The 9483-nt window shown below is 43.0% G+C and overlaps 1 protein-coding gene across 1 annotated transcript in view; it reads left to right on the top strand.

Annotated features, from left to right (window-relative positions):
* Window positions 1–2718: 2718 nt before the first annotated feature.
* The window catches only part of LOC308666314 (neurotensin receptor type 1-like), an 80158-nt gene continuing 73393 nt past the window's right edge, over window positions 2719–9483 (top strand). The window contains exon 1 of the mRNA XM_081325026.1: window positions 2719–2789. The gene's annotated coding sequence lies outside the window, so the exon portion shown is untranslated. The remainder of the gene's footprint in view (window positions 2790–9483) is intronic.

The following is a 9483-nucleotide window of genomic DNA, read 5'->3' as shown; positions in this document are numbered from 1 at the left end:
TACATATAAATGGAACAAATTTCCCCATGAATAGCTCCAATCCTGATGCTGCTTCAAAGAAGGCTTAAAATCTGAATATTCTCTCAGGTGTTGGGGCAGTAAGCCTTTCAGAGACTTTTTAAAATTTTAATGTTGTTTTATACATTTTGCCTGGGCACATACAATCCATTTCTCTTTTTCATTGTTCTGTCTTTTTATTACCTAAGGGCCCAGAGGTAGATGTAATTGAGCAGCCTTTACATCTAGCAAACAAATAAATACTGTAATCCCAAATAAAAAAAACATAAATCATAAAAAAAATAATAAAAGCATAACAGCACCAAGACAGAATCTGCTGCCTTTAGGCATATTATCTTTCTATATTGCTGCGTAAGGATAATTATGCTGTAACCTTTCTAGTTCTTCAATGAACCGCATACATAGCTGTGGTGGCACAGTGGTACCAGCAGAACATGAAACATGGCGGCATTTTAGATTATGTGGAAGCATCATCCGGAAATGAATCTTTCCCATTTTTCCTGACATTCACTTCTTCTGCAAAAGGGGCTTCTGTTTTTCCACCTTACTTACTCCCAGGGAGCTTGAGAATTTCTTTCATATTCCTCTTGGTGGGGTGGAATATAGTCTGGATTCCCAGAAGGGAGGGGGTGTATTCCGGAGGACCAAGAGACCACAGAAGTTTAGACAGTGTGAGAGGGAGAAAGAGAGTTAAGACAGCTCCATCCTAGGATTTCTCAGAGCAGATGTTTAATGGTGCAAGGAGTTTGTGTTAGTTTGGGAAGATTTATGTCTGTAGGCGAGGAACAAGAAAGGAAGTTGCTTAGAAGAACTTCAATGTGCCTTTCTTGGTTGGGGAGGTGGAGACACTTGGTGATATTTTTATTTATTTAATTTGTTCACATCCTGCCTTTATTATTTTTATAAGTAACCCAAGGTGGTGAACACAGACCATACTTCTATTTTCTTTCTATTTTCCCACACAATAACAACCATGAGATGGGTTGGGCTGAGAGAGAATGACTGGCCCAAAGTCACCCACCCAGCTTTTATGCCAAACTGAGACTAGAACTCACAGTCTCCTGGTGATTGGCCCAGAGTCTCCCAGCAGCCTTCATGCCTAAGGCAGGACTAGTATTCACCATCTCCTGTTGATTGGCCCAAAGTCACCCAGCTGGATTTCATTCCTAGGGACTAGAACTCACCATCTCCTGACTTCTAGCCTGGTGCCTTAACCACTAATTCAGTGGCTAATAAGAGTCACAGTGGTGCAGTGGTTAAAGTGTAGTATTGCAGGCTAACTTTGCCCACAATCAGGAGTTTGATCCTGATCGGCTCAAGGTTGACTCAATTTTCCATCCTTCCGAGGTTGGTAAAATGAGGATCCAGATTATTGGGGGTAATATGCTGACTGTGTAAACTGCTTAGAGAGGGCTTTAAAGCACTGTGAAGCAGCATATAAGTCTAAGTGCTATTGCTATAGTCCACTTTCCAAACCATTCCCAAAGCTCAATTGCCTATGCAGATCAGCCTTTTGAGGTAGTCCTCAATATACGACGGCAAATGCGTCCAAAATTTCTGCTGCTGAGCAAGACAGTTGTTAAGGGAATTTTGCCCCATTTTATGACCTTTCTCGTCACAATTCTTAAGTGAATCACTTCAGTTGTTAAGTTAGTAACACGGTTGAATCTGGCTTCCCCTTGGACTTCGCTTGACAGAAGATCATAAAAGATTATCACCTCAGAACACTGCAACCCTCATAAATATGAAACAATTGCCAAGCTTCCAAGTTTTGAACAATAAACCATGGGGATGCTGCAACAGTTGTAAGCAGTGGTAGGATTCAAATATGTGAACAACCGGTTCTCTGTATGGATGCTGCTTCCAGGAGTCCATTCTGGGCCTGGGCAACAAAAAATTAGCTCCCGATTCTGCCGAAGTGGTGCAAACCTGCTCAATCCCACCACTGACTGTAAGTATGAAAAGTGGTCATAAGTCAATTTCTTCAGTGCCGTTGTAACTTTCAACAATCACTACTTAACTACCTTTATTATAAAATTGCAGTTAACAGAATCTTGCAGGTCTGAAAGCCCTTTCACCATTCTTCTGTCTCTCTTTACTTTCCACAGAACTAGGGAAGGACCAGAGTATTAGGAAGGCCTACTTCTGAGACGTTTTTTTCTATTCCCATTCCTTCTGTGGGCTGTGATATCTCTTATTTTATCTTCTGTCTCCCAAGGTTATTCTCGCCATTCACTACAATTCCAGGCCTATGGTCTTTCTGGCTGTGAACTTTCCAAAACTTTGGGGGATAGAGAAGAAAGAAAATTTTATTTATTTATTTTTATTTTATTTTTGCAACTTATATGCCGCCCTATCTCCCAAAGGACTCAGGGCGGCTAACAACAATAAAAATACAGCAATGCAAAAGTTTAAAAGAATTAAACTAACAGCCCCAATAAAATAATTAAAATTAACAAAATAAAATTTAAAAACATTTTAAAAATCCCTATCGTCAGTCCAGGTCAGCCTAATGGAAAAGGAATGTTTTAAGGCCACGGCGAAAGGACTGGAGATCCGGGGCCATCCGAAGTTCAAGGAAATGTTGGTTTCACAGGGCTGGCACTCCCACAGAGAACGCCCTCCCCCTGGGGGTCGCCAGCTGACATTGTCTAGCCAACGGCACCCTGAGCAGGCCCTCTCTGTGTGAGTGCACTGGGCGATGGGAAGTCGTTCCCGGCAGCAGGCGGTCCTGCAAATATCCTGGGCCTAGGCCATGTAAGGCTTTAAAGGTAAGTACCAGCACCTTAAATCTCACCCGGAGGACAACCGGTAACCAATGCAGCTCACGCAGGAGGGGTGTAATATGGGACTATCGGGACACACATCACTACCTGTGTGGCCGCATTCTGCACCAGCTGGAGCCTCCGGGTGGTCTTCAAGGGCAGCCCCATGTAGAGAGCATTGCAGTAGTCTATACGGGAGGTAACGAGTGCATGAGTGACCGTATGTAAGGCATCTCGGTCCAGATAGGGGCGCAACTGGCGCACCAGGCGAACCTGGGCAAATGCCCCCCTGGGGGGGCATTTATAATTCTTCCTCTATAAAAGCCTGATCTGATACACTGGACATAATAAGCAGCCCGTTTAATCATCTCGTAATAAAAATGGAAGCTTTATCTCCTCCTGTACACATGAGATTCCCAAAGACAGAACATTCAATTATCAGTTTTAGAAGCGATAAAAGTCTTCCTTCTTTTGAAGCATGTCTGCATTTTCTAATGTGAGGGGTTGGCGGGGAAGAGAAGCTGTCAAAGTCCTATTGGAATTCTAATCTTTGCCTTTCTTTTATCAATTTTTGAAGGCAATTCTTCCCCAGGTTTAGAAACGACATTACTTCTTCTCCGGCATTGATTGCTCCTGCGTTTCCAAATCAGTTTCATGCAGGTGTATACAAGCCAAACAGGTGTGCTTGTAATCAAACTAGAAAGCGTAAACCAATACAGGTGTTCCTCAACTTACGATCACAGTTGAGCGAGAAATTTGTTAAGGGAGCTTTGCCCATTCTATGACCTTTCTGGTCACGGTTGTTAAGTGAATCACTGCTGTTATTAAGTTAGTATGTATGTATTCAAAATGGATTGTGATTACTATACAGATGCACACACAGAGAGTGGTACCTCAGTACTCAACTCCTTCAAACCTCGTTAAATTTGGTACTCAATGCATTTTGACATGAAAATGTTGTCCCAGTACTCGGTGTTTGTTTAGTATTCGATGTGCTGCAAAAGGAAGGGTGTGGAGAATGGAAAGGAGTTTGGCCATCTTGGGAAGGTCACTGTAAAAGAAGGGGGATAGCCATAGAAGGTGGACAGGAAGTCGGCCATGTTGGGAAAGTCACTGCAAAAGGAGGGGGACAGCTACAGAAGGTGAGCAGAAAGTCAGCAATGTTGGGAAGGTCACTACAAAAGGAGGGAGACAGCCGCAGGTGGTGGGCAGGAAGTCAGCCATGTTGGGAAGGTCGCTGCAAAAGGAGAGGGATAGCCACAAAGGGTGGCCAGGAAGTCTGCCATGCTGGGAAGGTCACTGCAAAAGAAGGGGGATAGCCATAGAAGGTGGACAGAAAGTCAGCAATGTTGGGAAGGTCACTACAAAAGGAGGGAGACAGCCACAGGTGGTGGGCAGGAAGTCTGCCATGCTGGGAAGGTCACTGCAAAAGAAGGGGGATAGCCATAGAAGGTGGACAGAAAGTCAGCAATGTTGGGAAGGTCACTACAAAAGGAGGGAGACAGCCACAGGTGGTGGGCAGGAAGTCTGCCATGCTGGGAAGGTCACTGCAAAAGAAGGGGGATAGCCATAGAAGGTGGACAGAAAGTCAGCAATGTTGGGAAGGTCACTACAAAAGGAGGGAGACAGCCACAGGTGGTGGGCAGGAAGTCTGCCATGCTGGGAAGGTCACTGCAAAAGAAGGGGGATAGCCATAGAAGGTGGACAGAAAGTCAGCAATGTTGGGAAGGTCACTACAAAAGGAGGGAGACAGCCACAGGTGGTGGGCAGGAAGTCAGCCATGTTGGGAAGGTCCACTGCAAAAGGAGAGGGATAGCCACAAAGGGTGGCCAGGAAGTCTGCCATGCTGGGAAGGTCACGGACATAAGAAAAAGCACAGGCACATAGTTAATCCTGGCTGAAACGAAGGGTCACGCGGTTTGTTTGGGACTTCTCCTTTTTAGTACTTGTCGCACTCCTGGAACCAATTAATGACTTTTTGGGTGTCATTTTTGTATAACTTGGCATTTTTGGAGACAGCTGCTGTTATTATATTATTATTGTTATCCTTGGGATGGTAACATTGTTTGGTGGGTGGCGTTACTTCTTTCAAGAGTGATGCATCAGAATTTCATTTTGTGACATTGTGTGACATTGTACATACAGGAAAATGACAGTAAAGGTAATCTTAATCTTTTAATATTAATATTAATCTTGTAACATGGTTGTAAAGTGAACCTGGCTTCCCCGTTGACTTTGCATGTCGGAAGGTCACAAAAGGGGACCACATGACCCTGGGACACTGAATGTGAACTAGTTGCAAAGTGTCCAGATTTTGATCATGTGACCAGAGTAATGCTGCAATGGTCATTGAGTGGGAGAAACAGTTATAAATCTTTTTTTTCAGTGGCACTGCAACTTTGAAAGGTCACTAAACGAATGATTATACAGCACAAATGGGGAAATATAGGGTGGTGTGTTGTTTTTTTTTCCTTTCCAGAAAATACGACTCTGCTGTGGCTTTAAATTCCTTCACAGAGCAGTGGAGCTAACCCTATATGAAATTGGTTAATACCTTAACTATTCTTTTAAAAACAGAAAAACTACAAGATATGGCATGTCTGCAACCAAGAATGAACAGATTGGGCAGGTATTGGAGCTACACATGGAAGGAACGTAATCAATTTCTAGACAGCAAATGGATGTCTGTAATACCTCACACGGGGAGATTCAATTATTGTTGCTGGAGAGTGAAGGGAAGTACAAATATGCTATTGCTCTCCTCAACTTTCTTAAAACTTCTGGCTTCCATTAATAGAGAAGCAAGCTTCCGAGATTCCAGGGACTAAGAGAAAAGGTTTCTTGGGCCCTTCTCAGTTCCTGTTCTTCAATCAAGGTGCATGACATGAGGATCCAACTTTCTGCAGCTGGCTTGTTGCTGGCTTATTACTTCCAGAGAGCAAGTGTGGTGTAGTGGTTAAGGCACTAGGCTGGAGATCAGATCTTCATGATTTCCAGTCTTGCTTTAGTTACAAAGCCATCTGGGTGAGCTTGGGCCAGTTCCTCTCTCACAGCTCTAGAAATTTATTTATTTTATTTATTTTAATCCCATTTATATCCCGCCCTTCTCCGAAGACTCAGGGCGGCTTACAATTTAAGCACAAACCAATGTTCTTAGCAATAGATGGATGGATGGAAGCATGGAATAGCTATACCTCCCAAGATATTTTCGAGCATATTAATCCTAATAATATACCTCCAGGGTTCAACTTACCCCAACACATATGGGTGACATACAATAGTATTAGAACGACTCATGGGGTGTGTGCCGACTCTTTGTATCAATGGGGAAAGACATCTTCAGCGCAATGTGATTGCGGGGCTCCCCGACAGACTATCCAATATATAGTGAGGGAATGCACTAATAGAAGATACCCAGGAGATTTTAAGGACTTCCTCTGCGTAACAATGGTAGCTACTGACTGGATTTCCAAACTCGACATTAAACTCTGAAATGTTATTTCTGTTTTCCTCTTAGGTTTTATTACTGCTTCTTTTTAATTGTTTTAACTTGTAAATATGAAATGTTTTTAATATCGTGTGTGACCAGCCATACGCTAAATAAATAAATAAATAGCTCTAGAAAGGAGACAATGGCAAACCATTTCTGAAAAAACCCTTGCCAAGAAAATGATAGATGGATAGATGGATGGTGAATGGATGGATAGAGAGAGAGGTGGATGGAGGGATGGAGGGATAATGGATGGGTAATGAATGGTGAATCGATGGATAGATAAATAGATAGATAGATAGATAGATAGATAGATAGATAGATAGATAGATAGATAGACAGACAGACAGACAGACAGACAGACAGACAGACAGACAGACAGACAGACAGACAGACAGATAGATGGATGATGGGAGAGAGACAGACAGATGATAGAATCAATGAGGTCAGAGTGTGATGGATAAGACGTTGAATATCTAGGCAGGATAAAACTAATTCTTGACAGAGTTTCACTGTCAGGAAAAGAACTTCTTTTTCCCCACAACTCAACCACACAGATTGCTGTTCCAAGTTCTAATGCCAGCAACTCCTGGAGTTTGTCCAGGGGGAAAAAAGCATTTTTTAACTCATCCATAAATTGATCCACCACCCACAATCAGCTGTCTTACCTAAAGATGAATTCATTTTAATTAAACTTCATGGACTTAAAGCATTCACCATGGCTGGCTGGGAATTCTGGGAACTGAGGTCCACTCATCTTCAAATTGTCAAGGTCGAGAAACACTGACTTAAACCAAGGACAATTCAGGAAGCTGATGGCGACCATATATAATATCATAATGCAGGCAAGCTTACCATGTCGTAGGAGGCCCAATTATGTGTTGTCTCACACCTGGGAGCATATTTTAAAGCAGAGGTCCCCAACCTTGGCAACTTTAAAACTTGTGGACATAATTCCCAGAATTCCCCAGCCAGCCACGGTGAATGGTTTAAGCATTGCTGGCTGGGGAATTCTGGGAGTTGAAGTCCACAAGTCTTAAAGTTGCCAAGGTTGGGGACCCCTACTTTAAAGTACTTCCAGAAACTCCATTGCACAATTAGGCTCCATTACTTCATCCATTTAATTTTATTAAATGTCAATTAAAAGAACTTTATTTAGTTTTTTTTCAATCCTAGCCCCACCCGTTTCTTTATCCTAGCCAAGAACACTCCAAGATTTTTGCTTTGTTTTCATTTTTCTTAATGGAGGTGGTGGCTATGAGCAAACTCTCAAAATAAAAAAAAAATGTGCATCCTAGTTTTAGAACGAAGTTATTTCCCACCAGGTTCATCTCTGCCTTCACTTTCACCCATGCCATCTTTGCACAAAGGTCTGAAGCTATCACCACTTCCTACGCAGAATAATAGAGTTGAAAGGGACCTTGGAGGTCATTTAGTCCAACCCTCATCTCAAGCAGGAGATCCTATACTACACTTAGTATATGTTGCTTCACTTCTGCCTTTCCTATATGTAGAGAATGGGATATCTGGCACACTCTCAACATGGAATGGTTGCAGGAATTGGGTATGTCTAGTTTAATGAAAGGGACACAGTGGCTCAGTGGGTTAGGACGCTGAGCTTGTCGGTCAGATGGTCGGCAGTTTGGCAGGTCGAATCCCGAGTGCCACGTAACAGAGAGAGCGCCTGTTACTCGTCCCAGCTTCTGCCAACCTAGCAGTTCGAAAGCACGTAAAAATGCAAGTAGAAAAATAGGGACCACTACGGTGGGAAGGTAACAGCATTCCGTGCGCCTTTGGCGTCCAGTCATGCCGGCCACATGACCACGGAGATGTCCTCGGACAAGCGCTGGCTCTTCGGCTTTGAAACGGAGATGAGCACCAGCCCCTAGAGTTGGAAACGTCTAGCACACATGTGTGGGGGAACCTTTACCTTTACCTAGTTTAATGAAAAGAAGGATAAGGGGGGACATGATAGCAGTCTTCCAATATCTCAGGGGCTTCCACAAAGAAGAGGGAGTCAACCTATTCTCCAAAGCACCGGAAGGCAGGACAAGAAGCAACAGATGGAAACTAATCAAGGAGAGAAGCAACCTAGAACTAAAGAGAAACGTCCTGACAGTTAGAACAATTAACCAGTGGAACTGCTTCCCTCCAGAAGTTGTGGGTGCTCCATCACTGGAGGCTTTTAAGAAGAGACTGGACAGCCATTTGTCTGGAATGGTATAGGGTCTCCTTCGTGAGCAGGGGGTTGGACTAGAAGACCTCTAAAGCCCCTTCTAACTCTGTTATTCTATAAAAGTAGTCCTTGACTTGACAATTGTGCCCCAAACTTCCATTGTTAAGCAAGGACACTTGTTAAGTGTGTTTTGCCCCATTTTACGACCTTTTTGCCACAGTGGTTAAATGAATCACTGCAGTTGTTAAGTGAAGCATGCATCATTAAGCAAATCTAGCTTCCCCCATGGACTTTCCTTGTCGGACACCAGCTGGGAACATTACATATGGTGATCACATGACCCTGAGACAGTGCAACCGTCATGAAGTACACACCAGTTGCCAAGCAGCCGAATTCTGATCACGTGACCATGGGGATGCTGCAAAGTTCCTAAGTGTGAAAAGTCCTTTTTGCAGTGCCATTCTAACTTTGAACAGTCACTTAACAAATGGTTCTAAGTCGAGAACTACCTATACTGATTTAGAGAGTACATAATAAAGAATTGAGCATGTTCTCTTTTTGGGCAGAGACAATTTGTAAGCTCTGAAAATATATCTCATATGTGGCAGCTTATTACAGTCCATTTGGCTTGCAATCACCACCCTCTCCATTAGAAATTAATTTCATCTTGGATGGCATGTATTGAATTCTCAAGACTGGAAATGAGCATTTAGGGAGAGATGTAGCCAAAGGGTATCTGTGTGAAGGCCACTTTCTCTGGACTGTAATATAAATGCCCATTTTGAAGTCAGCTTTGAAGAAAAATGAGAAGAAGAAAAAAACAATCAGCAGAGCTTTTATTAAAGCGCGGAGTTTTTTGTTAGCGCTTTCATGTTTATGTCATATTATTTTGTTCCATTTATTTATCTCCTCCCTGTACTTTTTTTAAATACCTCAAGGCAATGAACATAGCTAATACTCCTCCTATCCTATCCTATCCTCCCCATCACAACAGCAACCCTATAAAGCAGAGGTCCCCAACTTTTTGGGCACCA

Source organism: Vipera berus (genome assembly GCF_964194415.1).
Source record: "Vipera berus genome assembly, chromosome: 3".
Lineage (NCBI taxonomy): Eukaryota > Metazoa > Chordata > Lepidosauria > Squamata > Viperidae > Vipera > Vipera berus.
The sequence above is the reverse complement of the archived record's forward strand: the minus strand, read 5'-3'. Positions and strand labels throughout refer to the sequence as shown.